Here is a 20,806-nt window from a genome sequence, read left to right as displayed (position 1 = left end):
TGCACGTCTTGCCGTGTGCATATAAAGGAACCTTTGTTTTTTTGGTTGTTTTTCTTCTTCTTTTTTTTTATCCCACTGCCCCCTTTCCATTCTCTCCTTTGAATTCCATCTCATTTCTTCCCGATCTGGCAACTCCTCCTATCTTTCAACTTCTTTCGCTGTCCACCTCCACATCCCAGTCCTTGTGTCTCCAACCGCGACAGGTGCTTGTCTCCTGTGGCTATCTGTGCCAGACACCTGCCATTGCCCATCAGCTTTTAGCTGTTGGCTTAGTCTGACCACTTCGGGGAGTGTTCAGTAGTTACTTCTGGCATTGTTAAGAGGCACTTGCAACCACCTACTATGCACCCCTACTACCAGCAGTCGTTAGTTAGTGCCGTGGGTCAGACCAGCATTATTAGCGGCAGGGAACAAGAATGCCAGGTGGGGGCAGGGAAACACACAGACAGCAACCATGGATGAAGTTGAGACAGGTAGGCGATGGCGTGGACAGCCCAGAACACAGAGTCGGAGGAAACTGACAGAATCGGTTGAAACAGATTGAAATCGTGGACTTGTTTTAGTTTTATTACAGACACACAAAAACACTCAGATACACGTGCAAACATACTGACAGACACACGCAAATACATTGACAGACACATGCAAACATACTGACAGACACACGCAAATACATTGACAGACACACACAAACACTCTGACAGACACAAACAAACACACTGACAGACACGCACAGACACCCTACCACATACACCCTAATACAAACGTTAACACACACAAAAATACACGCATACATACATACAGACACAAAAATACACACACACATACATCCACAAAAAATACAAATACAGATATACACAAACACATAGATACATGCATTAAAATACACAACATACATACATAAAAAAATACACACACGTGCGCGCATACACAAAACACACACGTACACGCAAACACGTGGAGCATTGTTTCGGTACACAACATTTATAAAAGAGGAGAGCTTAGTTGGGGTTGGTGTCGGCGGGTGGTGTGCGTGTCTGTGTGTGTGTGTGTGGGGGGGGGGGGGTTGGGTGTCTATTTATTTATCATTATTTTTATTTATTATTATTATTATCATTTGCAGTTTTGTTAGCAACTAAAATGCAGGTGAAAGTTTCTATTTAACAATCCTAATGTATAAAACGTCGCGTCATTTTTTTTTTTTATTATTTTCTTTTTCGGTTTTTTTTTTTTGGGGGGGGGGGGGTTCGGGGGGGGGGGTGTTGTTTTAGGTTTTTGTATGTGGGGTTTTGTTAATAACTAAAATGCAGGTGAAAGTTCCTATTTAACAATCCTAACGTATACAATATCGCGTCATTTCTCACTACTTCGATATAAATTATAAACGTTAATTGCAAAATAATAGTTACAGTTACAGTCATACTATTCCCGATTTAAAAACAAAATAGTCCACAGTCAATCTTAGACACGTCTATCTGTCCGTGTTGAACTTTCCCAGTTCCTCGAGAATAGATATATTAATATGAATACGTGACTGGACTGGTGCAATGTTCTTTGACGTAACAATATAGAAAACGTAGATTACACTTTATGGTTATCGCACAGTAAATGTAAACATATTTCTAGTTTGATATATAGCTGTCCTTTATAACGTTATCTTCCTAAGGTGTTTGTGTGTGTGTTGGGGGTCGTGTCTCAATCGGCAGATTTATGAAAGAAATGTTTATATTGAATGCTGTGACATTTATTACATATTAAATAGGATTGATTTAAGACCACTCTCCCAGGACTGCCTTAACAGAATGAAGCTTATTCGCAACCGCACCGTCCCAATCATCTTGCCAAGTCGAAAAGATATATTGGTTAATATGAAATTTAAAATCACTGTAGGGGACACCAACATGGACACGGGGCAGTTCAAAGCAGACTTGGCAGCAGCATCTGCCTTTTCGTTACCCCTAATGTCAACATGGCTGGGTACCCAACAAAATATAACATCTTTATTGGCAATAGATAAAACGACACACTTTCGTATCACCATCCCAACTAAGGGGTGCTCCATTTCAATACATTTACGTGGCTGAGGTTTTCCGAATACATAATCAAAACCGGGCGACGCATTCCGAATGGTTTTAGACTGTTCGCTAGACTGGGGAAGTAATCGCTATTATGTCCTATATGGGTTTGGTTGTGCAAGATACTAATAGGAAACCAGTTGAAAACAAAAAATGAAAAATAACTTTCCGATCTCTTACAAAGATTAGTTATTTGCATTTTGATACGAAATACAATATGCGGAAATGGTCGGTCGCCAGGCGGGCGACGCGTGATGAGGTTTTGACTTGCCCAACGCTATTTTGACTCGCCATGGGCGATCGGGCGACCGTAAAGTGCACACCCTACAATGGCAATCAAGACCAAACCATTCAGAACAACACATAATTAATTATTAAAATCAAATCGTTAGGAATGGAATAAAATTGTATAGATGTTTAACGACACCCAAGCACGGAAAAAATACATCAGCTATTGGGACAACTCTTTAGGAGTTGTCTAGCATATTTGTAACATTTTGTGTTATTAATGTTCGGAAAAAGTCCCCTGATCTGCAAAAAATAATCAAATCAAGGAACAAATAACATCTACACAATATTTGAGTTCAATAATTTTAATGTGACAGTTATAAAACAACTAAAATACAAAATCGTTATTTGCAAAACGAGAAAACGCATGCAGAAAGTTCATGTCAGAGCTTCGGTGATCCTCAAAACTTCAAGATGTGTGGAATTGGATGGATGCCGGTCTCGCACTTGGTGCACATTTCAGCTGTGTGGTCCTGGCTGACCAAGGTGATCTAGCCAGTCGAACCGAATCTCATTTGGAACTTGATTGGCAGATGAAACAAATCCTCATGGGCGACCTGAAGTAGCATGACGTGGAGCCCAAGCGAGTAATACTCGCGCGACGGATCCAGTGATTCATCAATGGCTTGTTGTGTAGCACGGTACAGATGCCACGCCTGTTGCACACACTGGTCCATGCAATATGCAAACAATGGCCACCCTCACTTTTTTGTGGGTACGTCTCAACATTTTGGTCCATGCGATTGACCCAGCCTATCGTCCTGTTGTAGTGCTTTATGAGTTGTTCGATGTCCAGTCGTTTTCCCTCAGGCCTGGATATGCAATCCGCTTTCTGCACATGATGGATTCCAACTTTGTTTGACACAACATTCACGATGCTGTTGTCACGACCACAAGCCCAGCCTTAGCGTCAGTGGCGCAATCAAAGCTGACTCAGGGTCACTTTTTCATTTCTTTCACATATTTGAGAGGACACCCTTGAAGCTGGTTGACAGACACAATTCCAGTGCCACATCGTCTAACATACTTAAAAGCTCATGAACATTGAAAGTTCTGCAAACGAAATAACACTTTCTACACAGAAAGTATAATGAAAAAACCCTCCCCATTTGGGACCGCTATCCATTATTTGGGATGTCACATCAGATAGAAAACCCCCCAACTTTTCCACAAATAACTTGTGTTTATATTTTGATATAGTAAAGCAAACTGCATGTTTTGTCTGAGGGACAAATTTGAACCAAAAAAGAAAAATTAGCTTACGTGTTCGAAGTTGTTATGGCTGATTCGAATACATCACATGCACTCTCAAAATGGCTGTTTGTGGAACTTTAAAGGAAGGGAGACAACTCCAAACTAAATTCTCAGATCAGCGATGACCTCCTTTTACCCAATTAGACAATAATATATAACTTAAGCAAATAATATTGCCTAAGATAATGCATCCAGGAATATCCTCGATCACATTTATGCATTTGTGGTTTAACAAATCACCCTCACGAACACGCACGCACACACAACATGGAATATGTACAGTCAAACCTATCCTAACGGCCACCTGTACTCAGCGGTCATCTGCCTTAAGCGGCCATTTTTTCCCTCCAAAACGATTTATAATGTAAATGCACCTGTAATAAGTGGTCTCCTGTCTAACGCGGCCAGCGGCCACCTAAATCGGATCCCAAATCGCTAAAATTCCCATATTAAGCGGCCACAATAAAGTTTTACTATTATATAAACGGGATATTTGAACAACAGCAATAAGGTGCAGAAAAGAACCGATCTACACACCTTCAGGAATACTAGTAGTACCCATTCAGTCCCGACATCTTTACTGTGTATCAATTACGAAAGTAGGACTCTGGAATGCATCTAATTGCCACTGGGCAGGCTACGCTTGGCATTGGTAGATTCACTTACTATGATAATACACGACATGAAGTTAGAATTAAATAATTACATGGAAAAGGAAAACAAACTTGTTGAGAACGGTTAATTTAATACATTTCCATTTGCTTTAACCAGTTGATTTATAGTCAACTGTGAAGCAAACATCCGTTGATTAGCAGTACAGACGGTAAAACAAGAAATGACAACACGTTTTAAATACTATATATGTGGCAACCTGTATTAAGAGGCCACTTTTATCTACTCCCTTGTGTGACCGCTAAATACAGGTTTGACTGTATATATTAATATTTACAGAGGCAGTGTTTCACATAACATACACACCTTAATTATATTATTAATTCAATTTTAAAAAAAATGGAAACAAAACAAAACAACAACCATCCAAAAAAATATAAAGCAAAAACCTGTCCAGTTGTTGTTCAATTGATATAAAATACTATCATTTGCCACTAAATCTAAGAATAATTTTTGTTTTATTTTTACATTTTGTATTCGCACAAAACAACAACAACATAATACGTACTCTTACAGAATGGGAAGTCATATCCAGTTTGGCAGTTCTGACAATGTCCTGTGTTTTTGTCACAGTTATTTTCCGTCAGGCAATGTCCACATCTCTGACAAGGACTACCCCAATATCCCTTACTGCACACTGGAAAATAAAGTAGATATACCACATTACATTGTATACCATGTAGCATATCCGAAAAAATAACGTTAAACAAAATTATGATATTTTTTTTTACATCACATACGATCAGAATTTGATAACTTTGCAAATGAAATGAACATAACACAGATCAGGCGATTACATTGATTGATATGTAAGAAAACCTACGACTAAACACATAAACACGGCTGTAGTGTGGTCGAAATTGGCTGATATTCCTGCCAGATATTTGGTCTGGCAAGCTACACATTTTGCCGTCTCGAATCAAAACATGTCAAACCAAACATGATTGACACTAACGTGTGAATATAAACCTTAAATAATTGCTGTCAGACGGGACGGAAGCCAATCTGATTTTGCATCGGTCCGTGGTGAAGTTGACCTGCACTAACAGATGGAAATGGGAATATGTCGAACCCTGCTGTATAATTTTCTATTGGCGACGCTTATGAATTGACGAATGCATTTGTAGTCATAACCCCCACCCTCCAAAACAACAACAAAACAAACAAAAACAAAAACCCAACAACAACAAACAAACAAAACACCAATAACAAATATCCAAATAAGGTTCAAACACAATGCCCCCCCCCTCCCCCCTCTCTCTCTCTCTCTCTCTCTCTCTCTCTCTCTCTCTCTCTCTCTCTCTCTCTCTCTCTCTCTCTCTCTCTCTCTCTCTCTCTCTCTCTCTCTGTACAGTATTTAAACCTGCCAGTATATAATTCAATATCAAACCTGTTTTGCAAGTAGTTCCCTCCCATCCGCCTGCACAACCTGACTCACAGGTACCATTTTGTGTATCACAAGTTGTATTCCCACCAATGCAGTGACCACACGTTTCGCTGCAAACGACGCCATAATACCCTTGTTCACATGCTACAAACAGTAATTGCAGTTATTGTGGATCATAAATACTGAAGACAAGATAGACAATATTATATATAAATCGGCATAATACGGGATCTAGTTCAGTCGGTAAAACACTCACCAGAGGAGTTTAGATCGCAGAATCATTACACAGTTGGTTTTGTTTAACGAAACCACTATTTCAGTATCAGATGTCAAACCGTTGGCAATTTTACTGCATGGTCTTAAGGAGGCATTCCACTACATTTTTACATTAGTACCAAGGAATCATTTATATGTAGAACGACGCATACAGGATAGCACACGCCACAGCCTTTGATATACCAGTTATGCTGCACTGGTTGGAACGAGAAATAGCCCAGCCCTCTGATCAATACTACACCGACCGCGCATCACGTGAATGCTTTACCACTGGGCTACATCCCGAACCATCGTAGAATCGAATCTTCTCGGTGACACAATTGTTTTATTCTCACAACAATCTGATACTCACGACTGGTAAATCAAATATCTTGAAATGCACTGTCCTGCCAGTAAAAAGTGCATATGCAATGACATTTTATCCGAAGGAAAAATGTAACGGGTTTTCTCTGAGGCGAATATTTGACACTCTATAGCTGATGATTAATCATTCAATGTACTCTAAATAGTGGTGTTGACTGTAAATAAATACTATTTCCCTACATAAAAATAGCTCATGCATCACAATTAATAAACCACTGAATATCCATATTACTATAAATAACCAAGTACATTTAATGATTTTTATATATATCATTTTAGAACTAGTCAGCAGTAAGCGAATCAGTAATTAAAAAAGAAATTAACATATTTTATCAAGATAATAAATACCGGTATACTATTTTCATGTCCATGACGTTACAATTCAAAAAATATAAAATAAATAAATTAAATAAAACAGAAATAAATAATTAAATAAATAAGTACCGTAATGAAATGTGTTTTTCCCCAGAGTAATATATACAAATGAAGTCTTTTATCATACTAGATGGAAATTAGAATGGGGTTCAACTAAGTTTACTTTATTGGGAATTCGCTTCTCTTTAAATCTAAAACATATAGTTAAAGAAAATTTTGAACCAAAAGTATTAGAAATGGAAAGTACAATGAAAATCTGGAGTGCACGAAAATTGACGCTATTAGGCAGACTCACTGTTTTAAAAACATTAATAATACCCAAAATAATAAATTTACTAATCTCATTACCAACTCCTTCTGAACAATTAGTCCAAAAGTTAAAAAAACTGATTTTATAGTTTTATATGGGAAAATAAACCAGAAAAAATAAAACGTGAAACTATAATTCAAGATTATCAAAACGGAGGATTAAGAATGATTAATATTTCAATTTATACAACAGCCTTAAAATCAACATGGATAAGAAGACTACTTACACATGATTCAAAATGGATACATCTTTTTTCATCTATTACAAAGGTATCAATACATGATTTAATTATATATGGGGATCAATTTGTTAGCGAGATAATGTAAAATACAAGTAATCCTTTTTGGAAAGATGTTCTTGAAAGCTGGAGAAAAATTCAATGTGAAGAAATCATTGAAAGTATAGACGACATAGTTGGTGTCAATATTTGGCACAACAGTAAAATATTAAAAGATAAAAAAAACTATTTCCTACAAAAAGTATACCGAAAAGGGAATTATTTTTATAAATGATTTAATTGGTGTACATGGTGGCTTTCTAACTGTTGACGAATTTATGGTGAAGTATAATATAATAACGAATTTTTTAGATTATACGTCTTTAATTAAAGCAGTAAAATGTTTCATTGAAAAATATGGAAAATTAAATTGTCAAACTCTGAATTTTTCCCCTAATTATAAACCAGTTTATCCACAAAAGTTAAAGCAGATTTTAAAGAGAAACAAGGTTGCAAGGAACAATATAAACTGCTATTCAAAACATCACAAATTCAAAATCACAATTAAAATATCAGGAAAAAGGTTTTAACTATTCATTAAGGGAATGGAAAATATATTATAGCATACCCTTTAAATGCACTAGAGATACAACTTTGCGGTGGTTTCAGTACAGAATATTGCATCGAATACTCGCAACTAACCATTTTTTATATACTATTTACTATATAGATACCAATAAATGTACTTTCTGTAATCTGCTGCCAGAGACAATGGAACACTTATTCTATGATTGTCATTTTGTTAAAAATCTATGGAAATCTATTGCAAATTGGATAACAAATACTATGGGTGAACATATTACTTTTGATAAACATATAGTTATCTTAGGTTTGCCTAATGAACAAAACAGCAGTGTAGTAAATTGGATGATTATTAATATAAAATATTATATTTATTCTATAAAAATGCAAACACAAAAATTGAACTTACGATTATTACAACGGACAATTAAAAACAAATTAGAAATTCAAAGGTGTATTCTGCTTAAAAACTGTGAATACGAATATTTTGAAACATATTGGAAGAAATGGTATAATTTATTTATTGACAATTTTACATGCCATTTTTCAACTGTAGTTTAACATACTGGCTTAGAGACAAACATTAAAAGATAAAATTTGCAACCAGTTATTCTTTTCTTTCACTTGTGATATTTTGTTTTTCCCCTTTCTTCTTTCCCTTCTTTATTGCTCCCACAAATAATTAACACTAATTACCGACATGTATGAAAACTGTTGTACATGGATATTTGTGTGTGTGTGTGTGTGTGGGGTGTGTGTGTGGGGGGTGGGTGGTGAGTAGGTGAGTGGATGAGAGAGTTTTTTTTAATGCAGTATATGTTTTAAACATGAACATTGTGTACATGTAAATAGTCTGTATATACAGTGTGTATATATATATATATATATATATATATATATATATATATATATATATATGAAATATAATTAAAATATGTGTACGTCAGTGAGCTCAGGGCACTTCAACCCTGACACTGCCAAATATGTCTGGGGACAATAAAAATTTAAAAATAAAATAAAATAAAATAAATAAAAATAAAATATATACAAATACCTGTTTAATACTGTGCTCCCTGTATATAATTATGTACCAATATCACATATACATACGATAGCATATGCTAACATAACTTGGTTTAATTTATGTATGTAATGTCAATCACACGTATATCACATATTATTCATGTATATATTCCTACCAGTGTTAATGTACAACTGCTCGAGTGTAAATAAATTATTTTGTTATAATTGATAATTGTTATCGCATACCACACGTACACATGCTCACTAGTATTGTCTGTTTCGCTGCACTGAATATGTTAATTTTGAGAGGGTTACTTATAATGCATATGCATAATAATATATCTAAATATATTTAAATGTGTATATACGTTTGTTTTGTAAGAAATTCAAAAGTGTAGTATGCGCAGAAAATAGGATACTGAGGCTTTGTAACGATAAAACACTATACTTGACTATACTTAAAGGAAAATAAATAATAAAAGATAACCGTCCTGTCATTTTCCCGTTGACAGCAAATGGTGTCACCTGTCACTAAGATAGAAAATTATTATTTTATTTTACCTTGCATACACAGAACAAAACAATACCTACTAGTACATATTGGCAACTCCCATCCAGTTTGACACTGCTGACAATATCCTGTAGTTTTATTACAGTGTCCAGTCTCACAATGACCACACTTCTCACAAGATACACCCCAATATCCGTAACTGCATGCTGTAGAATAATAATAATAACACACTACATATTATACATACACCGGGCCTAATTCATTAAACTCTCTCAACTTTGCAATCTCGCAGTGCAATGCTAAAACACTTGCAAAGAGGATGCTTTGTTGTCTAGCAGAGCCTAAGAGACCTTTGTAAATTAGGCTCCACATTATTAACGACTATGTAGCAACGAAAATGTATTTAATATTTGAAATATTGACTATTTCTGAATGACAAAAGCATTATCATCGAGCAAAGCAGCAAAGTTGCCCAATGCAAAGTCGAATTGGTCTTTGGCAAGATAGTGATGGTTTCCATGAATCTGTAGTGTCTTGTTTATAGGATACATAGTATGAAGACAACCTCTAAATAATAGCATATTAAAGATTACCAGCATGGCATATATATATATATATATATATATATATATATATATATATATATATATATATATATATATATATATACTTATTTATCCGTCTGTCCATGTATATATCTGTCTGTTAGTCTGTCTGTCGATAATAATAACACTAATAGTAGTAGATAATAATATATAGAAACATACATAAACACGGGAACAAAAATATGCATAAAGACATATAGACCCACTCACAAGCAATGACAAATTAGTATACATATTTATCATCCATTAAAGGCTTTTGTAGGAGATATCAATGGCACTATAATTTGCAATATCTCCGCTTCTTATTATCTTGATTGGTCAAATTTTAATCACAAGACAATGTTTTGTTACGTCACTGTTTGTTACACGCTACACCTACCATTAGTGACGTCACGCCACTGTCGTTCTGCCAGTTAAAGGGACATTCCTGAGTTTGCTGCATTGTAAGATGTTTTTGACTAATACAATATTTCTTCGATTAAACTTACATATTAAAACTATTTTCTTGTTTAGAATATCAGTGTCTGTATATTCAATGTGTTTCTGGTCGTCTTAATATTTGTAACAAGCCCAAAGTGGATTATGTTTTCAAATAATTTCGTACGTACGAAAAAATTATATTTTAGGAAATAAAATGAAATTTAACCTAGTAAAAATATTAGAACGATCAGAAACACGTTTAATATACAGCCACAGATATTTTATGCAGACAAAAATATATTTGATATGTAATTACAATCGTTAAAAAAATGTTTTAGTCGATAACTTCTTAAAAATTGCATCAAACTCGGGAATGTCTCTTTAACAGTCTACCGCTGACATTCAACCCACATTGTTTACAACTGTCGCAAATGAAAAGAAAGATAATGGACGATAAAAAAAAATATCCCCCTTTGTCTTGTGATATCATAACTTATCAGCACTCGTTGATAAAATTATAAATCCTCGGCAACCCTCGGATTTCATACTTTTGTCAACTCGTGCTGATAAATTATGATATCACAAGACACTCGGGGAGTATCCTCTATATACTCAAAGGCAAAAGTTATTGTGGCATGGATTGTTTGGAGTAATACATTTGTGAATGGATTTATGAATGTAAACCAGAGAAAATGTGCACGAAACAGTTCAAAGACATGCAACCATGCAGTTGTTGCAGCGATTGCATGCTTTGTGCAAGAAACATGGACTATTCGGGAGAAATGCTGTCCAGTGTTCACCATAAAAGGCCACACATTCAGTCGCAAATCATTGTCACTATGTGCTGCCTTCAGAAGTCCAGAAGTCAGAAAAACACCATTAGTGAACTGTTTGGTGCAATTTCGTCACGCCACGCCTCAGTGAAAATGAGAGACGGCGAGTCATATGGAATGAATGAATGTTTGTGTAACGACACCCCAGCACAAAAACACATATATGAACATATTTATATACACTCATGTAAAACCACAGTGTAAGGAGCTGTGGGGGGGAAAGTATAATGCAATATATAAAATCAAGTTAAGTATATCTTAAAATTTTGTATAGAAGTCGAAGTGTTTTAAAGACTTTACAATAAACATTGGATGGAAGTTAAACAATTCCAAAACATTTATGTTGCCAAATATATCATTTATTGTCGGCTTGAGATGATGACACTCCATCAAAATGTGCCGCACAGTCAGTGTACACTGAAAGTGTTCACACTGAGGAGGAGGGTCCTTCTTTAAAATAAATGAATGCGTCAAATGTGTATGGCCGATGCGGGCACGGCATAAGACTACTTCATCCGTCCTGCATCGCCTGTAGGATGACTGCCACTCACCCAGGACTGCCTTGACAGAATGAAGCTTATTCGCAACCGCACCGTCCCAATCATCTTGCCAAGTCGAAAAGATATATTGGTTAATATGAAATTTAAAATCACTGTAGGGGACACCAACATGGACACGGGGCAAGTTCAAAGCAGACTTGGCAGCAACATCTGCCTTTTCGTTACCCCTAATGCCAACATGGCTGGGTACCCAACACAATATAACATCTGTATTGGCATAAAAAGACATACTTTCGTATCACCATCCCAACTTAGGGATGCTCCAATTTTATGTACTTTAGAGCTTGAAGACACGAAAGTGAGTTTGTAAAAATAATATACTTGGATGTACATGAATCCTTAATCTGTTCCAGGGCTTTACTGATTGCCCAAATTTCAGCAGTAAAGATTGATGCTGAATCGGACAATCTCATGGAAATTATTGCGTCTGATGGAAAAACTGTAGCACAAGCCACAGAATTCCCATCCCGTGATCCCTCTATGTAAACAGGAATGTAATCACAATACCTCTCTTGGATTTCCACGAAATGCTGTTTACAAATAACTGCATCTATGCGATCTTTTTTTTTAGATGCACAAGATCGAATACAATATTTGGTGCTTTGATACACCAAGGTGGCAAAATAAAATATGAAGGCGTTTCCAAAATGTCTGTTAAATCAATGCTGGAAACTGATAAAAACTGCTTAATGCGAAGACCAAATGTTGGAATCGCATTCGGGTGCTTGAATCTGGGACCTCGCAGCGTGACGTCGCACGCCAATTTAACGTCCACAGGAAAACCACATGGCACTTATGGCAACGGTATCAACAAAACAACCAGGCCAGGGACCGTCCCCATAGCGGCCGACCACCCGTGACAACTCCTCGCCAAGAAACGTGGATCCGAACCACGCATCTGCGAAACAGGTTCCAGCCAGCAACCCGCACAGCCCGTACCAGCCCTTTATCCAGCATTTAATTGCCTGAATGAGACGACGGTGCCAGGCCACACTCGCTACTGACTGTGGACTTCGCTCTGAACCCCCTCTAGTGATGTGGCTCATTTTCATGGACTATTGCTCATTTCCATACCTTCTGACATTTATCTTACCATATTATAACGTTTCATACACGGCTGTAAAAACGTATCAATTATTATTGTCTTTTGTGTGTGTCACAATAACTTTTGCCGTTTAGTATAGATAATATACAAATGTAGTCAAAGTTCGTCTCTCTCTCTCTCTCTCTCTCTCTCTCTCTCTCTCGAAGTCCATGTACTTACTGTGTTAATAATTGGTTTCGTGAAATACCTGTTTTACAAACAGTCTGATATTAGGCCTACACAGTAATCATGTACCCATGAGTCGTTATATATGTTTATCATAAGTGTACGATGTCGACAGACAGTGCGGCAAATATGTTCTAGCGAAATTTACCCAAACACTGTATTGAGCATGACTACTATAACACCACAACCAATAAAACAACTGTTATAACGCACCGGCATACTGATAGTAAATAAAACCTCTTACTGTCACAAGCGTCTCCAGTCCACCCATATGGACAAGATGTACACCTTCCTGTCTTCTTGTCACACACTTCCGTCTCATATCTACAGTTGCACGTCTTGTCACAGTCTTCACCATACCAGAAATCTGTACACACTTAATTAAAATAAATGTGTAATAATATAAGAAAACGAAAAAACAACAACAAAAAACAACATTAGCTAACAATAACCACGGCATAAATCAGACCATTTGAAATATGAAATGTTTATCAAAACCCTAGAATGAAAAAGATGTAAACGTACCTGTATCAAGCAAAGGTAAATGCGTGGATCACCTTCAAACATATCGGATTTAAAAAGTACATGATTAAATAATAAACATCAGGTGCAAACGATCCTATTATCAACATTTATTTATTTATTAATTTATTTATTATTGTAAAACGTATTTTATAACACATTTCGTGTATGCATTCTGTTGAGTGTAATTCAGTGTCTAAGCCCATGTTCCTGCTATCACACTGATAATCATGACATGACATTCAGTTGAAATAGTAGCGAGATAAAACGGTAAAAAGAAAAAAAACCCTATTAATTTGTAGTCTAATTATATATTTAAAAACAACAACAATGCAGTACAATTTTACTTACCGAAGATTTGAATTTCACATAAAGTAAGAACTCCATTAACGTAATCACGGCCAGGGGGTAATCCGAAGGTAACTAGTTGACCTTGATATATGCATTTTACTTCAAATATTGTTGGAGGAGAAGAATCATTTAGCCATCGATAACACTCGTGTCCATCGACTTCAATATGAAATCCATTTAGTCTAGCTGGGTCTAAAATGATATAAAGCACTTATGCTTCACTCTCTGTCAGATGGTTTACACATTATGGAATAACCATATTCTTTAAAACACAAATGTTAGACCCTTATGCACTCTCCAAGATGGCTTCGAACATTTAGAAAATTTATAGTTGTTAACCACCATCACCATTAGAATATTATTTTAAGACTATTCTCTTGACATAGCCTATTTATCATTTGTTCTACTAGAACATTTCATACTCTTGAACCCAATTTGAAAATATTCAGTTACCCCATGCAACATATCAAGACCATTTTGACAAAATTAATGCTGCGATTGTCGCTTTGACTATTCTTATTTGTTGTTAGTAATGTGTCTAATGATACTCACGCGAACCACTTTGGTATATTTGTATTGTTTGAAGTGGGTACGTTTTACCCAAGTCAACGTGCCAAACTCGTGGGTCGTCTGTTGCGCAAGTGCAGTGGAAATTCGGTTTGGTACCAAAATCGGTACGTGTATCACCATCCACAGCTAACCACGCTTCACCTTCATAATTAGGACACGATGTAGACTGATTAGCTGTTTTGTTCAGAGCCACGTTTTCTGAAAATTTATAAACTACAATGTGAGTAACATTAATATAAACTATATGCATGCAATTGTAACATGGTTAGTGTTTCTCACAACAAACTTGCATTATAGCTAATTCTAGTTGACTCTGCAAATAACGCGAAATTAGCTTGGCTAATCAAATCAATTTGCGACAGTGAAACGAGCATGAACCTGTCGGAAATTTGAGGGATTTTCCAACAGCCTTTTTATATATTAATACGCTACTTCTCGTTGTTTAATTAAACGCACTTGCCTGTAACATACTGAATCTTTGTTCTGAAGAAAAATGCGTGCTCCACTAAATTTCATGATACAAACGTTTGTGTGACATCATGTGTGTGGCGCTGACAGGAATGCCGAAGTAAGTAACGGCAACTATGCCGAATTATTAATTTTCGTTATCGAGCACTAGTTGTGCTGAGTATTCGGAATGAGTGAAATCGGTAATAATGGCTGGCATAGTTGTATAAAACAATAAAATACAAAATCGACATTAGGAGCAGCAGTTGTATGTAAAAAACACGCACTTTTTTTTATCGGCTTGCACTATTATTATTTTATAAGGCAGATGACTTAAAACATAGTAATAGTGACCAGGTTTTTGTTGACGCTGCCTTCAGTTCGAAAAAAAACAAAAACATGATATAATATTAACTATAATCCTTTGGTAACTTTTCTAGGATTAGATGTTTGAAGATGACACATTTGAAAGGTATTTTTAGTCCGGTACAGCTGAAAATCGAAAATGTGCAATGCAAAAATGGCGGAACAATTATTGGTATCAAGCATTTTACGTCCATCCAATGAAAAGAAATAATCGAACTGAATGGAATTGATTATTTATTTTGTTATTTTTGTTTCTATACATATGCTTTGCGTGGGTTTCGTTATATGCATTAGTAATATTTATGTCATTAAAGTTTTTGGAGGTTATTTTTATTTTTTTAATTATTATTATTAAGAAATAAAATTTATCAGTACAGGTCATCACTTATTTTCAGGCTTTCATTTATTTACTTTATAAATAAACTTATTATTTTCTTTAGTATTTTAAAAAAAATATTATTACAGGTCAATAGTTAAATGTATTTCATGTTTTTTTCGTGGGTTTTTTTCTGAAGAAAAAAAAAATTAATAATAATAATAATTGTTTAATTATTATTGCAGGCCATTAGTTATTTTAAGGATTTTATTTATTTATTTATAATTAATTCACAACCCCCAGCACCACAAACTAAACTATTTTTGATTATAACAGTTTCGTTAATCATTTATAATATTTCTATTAACCTTTTATTGCAAGTTCTGGGAAAAGGTGAATAGACACACAGATAGATGGAGAAACATGCAAATCTAAAATATAATGATTGTCAGCTCCATCTAATTTATTCCTTGAAATATATTCATATAACTACTTTTAAAATTTGTACTATAATCCATATGTAGTTACGTTACAAATTTGCACAGCAATGTACTTAAATAAAGTACTGAACAATTATGTTCAGGTACATAATTATCAAGGATTAATTCTCAAATGTTAAACAGAACATTTCGAAATTAACATATATATATATATATTTGTGTGTGTGTGTGTGTGTGTGTGTGTGTGTGTGTGTGTGTGTGTGTGTGTGTGAAACATGTTAAGTGTAAACTTACCTAAAGTAATCAGGGTACCAACAAAAGAACAGGAATGATACACATTCATCACTCTACTTGTATGTTAAGTGCACACCAGTCCTCAACAAGACTGTTAATGTTAAATTCATTCATACTGTTGATAACAACTGCTGTTAGTGGTAATTTATTCCTATTTAACCGATATAACATCAACTGTGTTGTTGAGGATTGCCTCGTAAAGATATGAACACTTATTTTAATTAATGCATAACTTTGACTTGGTAACAATTGCTGCTTGAGCCAACTGCCTCGTACCAATGTGCACATTGCCTACTAGGTGTTAAACACGGGTAAGCACACTAAATTACAAATAATGCACATTAATTCAACAAGAAACAAGCAAATGCGTGATCTCTTGCCACCCCAGTCCATCCCCTCTGTGTCTGTCTCCCACATGTGTTGTGTATCTGTATATAAGTGTGTGTGTGTGTGTGTGGGGGGGGGGGGGGGGGGGGAAACAAACAAAAATCCATGTTTTACTTAGTTAATAATTAAATTAATTAATTTATTGATTTATTATTATTATTATTATTATTATTATTAAATCAATAATTTATTTATGTCATTTATTTATTATAATTACTAATATTATGCAGTAAATTATTATTATATTATTATTTATTAATTAAGTATTAATTAATTATTTTTATAGTGTGTTATTTAGTTGTTATTATTAATTGATTTATTATTATTTATTAACTGATTAAAAAATATATAATAATAATTAGTTTTTATTATTATTATTATTATTATTATTATTATTATTATTATTATTAAACGTGATATTCCATTAAATATCGTATATTGTGGAAGAAACTCGTGAACCTGAGAGGAATACTTGTAAAAAATAATCCTATTCCGCCAACAGTTTACAATCACATTTTAAATATGCTTATAATGGCAGGCGGGATCTTGTTCGTAACTGAAAATTGGATTAATGCTGGATTACTATTTGAACAAACTGTCTATTTATATGTAAAACGTAACTCGGGAGCTTTTCTTTATACAGTAAGTGTTTATATTTGTTGGCACATCTCATATTTCGCCACGAAATAATTAATTCCATGACTTTATCGATTCCGCTTGAAAACAGCACTGACTGACTCGGCATCGATCTTTAGTGCTGAAGTTTGGGCAGTCATTAAAGCCTTAGAAGAAATCAAGGATTCGATTGCATCCAAATTTATTATTTTCACTGACACACTTTCGTGTCTCCAAGCTTTACGCAGTATGAAGCTAGATCACCCCTTATTTGGGATGGTGATACGAAAGTATGTCTTTTTATCCGTTGCCAATAAAAATATTGTATTTTGTTGGGTGCTCAGCCATGTTGGCATCAGGGGTAATGAAAAGGCAGTTTCAGCTGCCAAGTCTGCTTTGGATTTGTCTCATGCCAGGGTTGGTGTATCTTATACTGATTTTAAACATAGTATCAACCATTTTATTTTTTCGACTTTGCAAAGTGATTGGGGAAGATGCGGCTGCGAACAAGCTTCATGCTATCAAGCCAGTCTTAGGAGAGTGGCAGTTCTCCTATAGGCAGTCTAGGAATGATGAAACAGCATTGTGTCGTGCTCGCATCGGACATACTTGAGCCATTCATTTATTTTGAAGACAGATTTTTCACCACAGTGTGAGCACTGTCAGTGTACTCTGACGGTACGCGCTACATTTTGGTGGAGTGTATTTGAATGAAACTCGAAAATATATATTTGGTCAACGAAATGTGATGGAATCATTTCGATTCCATCCAGAATTTTTATTACAATTTTTACGTGATACTGAATTTTACTCTGAATTTTAATTTGATCTATCTGTGACCTTTGTATTTGTTGCACAGTTCTTTACACTGTGTTTTTGTTTGACTCTTGACTTTTATATTGATGTTGATCATCACTTCATGGTTTCAATTACCATAGTTTGACACCCAATAGCCGATGCATTTTTCGTGCTGGGGTGTCGTTAAACATTGATTCATTCGTTCATTCATCCATTCATTTGAAAACTGAGTGGAATCTGCATGCTTGATTTGTCCATTAGACTTGTAAACATTGGAGGTCCAATAAATGTCAAAATGTTAAAAAAGGACCGTAGATGTTTACCTTGGTGAGCTCGGGAAAACTATGTCGTACTTGACCATTTGCGGACATTCATGCTGGTTTTACAGTCACAACTATGTGTTTTACCGTCTCCACTCCACATCGCCGGTAAAACTCAATCTGTGACTGTAAAACTTGCATGAACGTCCGCAAATGGTCAAATGCAACAGTTACCTCCTAAATAACCATTTCCAGCCTGAAGCTCGTCAGTAGGACGCGTCTGTTTCTCATGTGCCACTGTACGTACTCGACTTTTCGAATTTGTCTTTTATTGGCGAAGTATTCAACCATTGGAAGTCTGGTTGAATGCTAAGGCGCTACTCGTGGGGGCAGCCTGCATAAACAGGGTATATATATTTTTTCAAATAAACTCATTACCTCTACGTGATTTTTCGACTAATTTTAGCCCAATTGTGTTGAATTTGTTCATATATGTATTGTTTATCTTTTAGTCATAGGCCTATATTTACCCATCTTCCCAAGCCAACATACCATTCGGTATATACGGAATGATATCTTGGCTTGCGAAGATGATATTTGCTGAAATGTTGGAAATAAGGGAAAACACCTGTGTAAAAAACAGACTACAATGGAAGTTTGAATATTTTTGTAATGGTACGCACTCATGAATCATTTTAATATAGTATCAAATTTCACAATGCATCATGTAATCTCTAAATAATTAAATTTCCGTTATATTCATTACAATATAACGTTACCCTATTGGTCCAGATGTATCAACGAAAGTTTGTTCATTTCTAGACGAAAGTAAGAATTACGTCATCAGAGAACATCATATCTGATGACGTCATTTTATATGCACAAGTTGTCATATTGAGCGTTATTGTTATAATTAAAAATAAAGTATGAACTTTTAGTGCTATTATTAGCAAGTATGATTCAAATTTAATTATAAGTATTTTCTGTTAATTCTTTATGTTCATCTGGGCATGAACAATAAAAATCATCCGCCAACTTATGTGAGAACGGCTTCGATGAACGTAAAATAAATAACAGACAATCCTTAAAGGGACACGCCCTAGTTGTTAACCATTACGCCGTTGTTTTTCGCTATTAGGCCAAGTAAAAATAATTGTTTGGTTCCTGTTACATGCCAAAAACAAATAGGGTAGGTAGGTAGGGAAAACATTTTTTTTCACCCCATTTTCGAGCTAATATTTCCTGAATAGTATAGCAGATTAATATATTAAAAGCTCTTTCTTTGTGTTACATTGCAACTGACAATACATACTCTAATGAGAATCATCAATTATTTTCTATATAAAAAAAACATGTCGAAAGCTAGTCCAACCACAATCGGTATTAATGTAAACACCACCCAAGTCTAATACTACACGGTAAGGTTATAAACTACGATAACACTAAAATAACACTATAATTTGTTCATTGGAAAAACGTTTTAATATCAAAGGTCTGATCTACAATATGGTTACACCCCCTCACAACTACAGCAGCAACACTGATCTTCCCGGCCTATTTCATTGCCAGTATTGCAGTAACAAAATGTACATCATGAACACAACGAAGATGTCAATAAAAATTAACAAAACAAGTTAACAAAAAGATCTCCATACTAACTATCCTCATAGCAGAGACATCAATATTTAATAGAAAAACGCTCGGCCAACTGGCAAACAGTGACGTTTCACCCGTCCACCGCGATATCGTCATCCTTTGGTTCAGCTTTACAGCTGGCTTGATAATGAAATCTGACACCGGGAGGGTGAATGGTAGAAAATAATTCCTTGAATGTCGTTTTATTTGAAATTGATTTAAATAATATTTTTTTATTTGAATGTGCACATTTTTTGACATGTAAATGGAAGAAGCCATTGACACCACATGCTCTCGGACGTGTTCTCGTACTCATTCGGAACTACTCGGAACTTGTGAATCCAATCGGAACACCTCGTCACATTCCGCTAAGCTTATATTTCGTGGAAATGTACGAGGAGTTCCGAATGGCTCTCGGAAGCTTTTCATTTGGAACTCTTCGGAAGTAAAATTACGCGAAGTGTTCCGGGTCTTCTGGTAACGAGATCTTGGACTGACTGATCTCGTGGCATCTCTCTGCAGTTGTTGTTTTTAGAGTCGACGAAAATTAGGATTGATATTAATGGATTATTAAATAAAACAGGTGGAAAAAAAAGGGGGGGGGGGGGGAGGTTAAAAAAAGTTTAGGGTCGGCACCAAAAATCTAGGGACGGTCGGGTAAGCGGAACCAAACCATTTTTTTTACTACGGCTTAAACTCATTTTTTTCACAAATAAAATTGCACTTTACTTACCGTTTGTTATTTAGAATATACATTTCCGTGTTTTTTGGTAATCCTGGTGTT

Source organism: Gigantopelta aegis, chromosome 1, assembly GCF_016097555.1.
Source record: "Gigantopelta aegis isolate Gae_Host chromosome 1, Gae_host_genome, whole genome shotgun sequence".
Lineage (NCBI taxonomy): Eukaryota > Metazoa > Mollusca > Gastropoda > Neomphalida > Peltospiridae > Gigantopelta > Gigantopelta aegis.
This window is presented reverse-complemented; position numbering follows the sequence as displayed.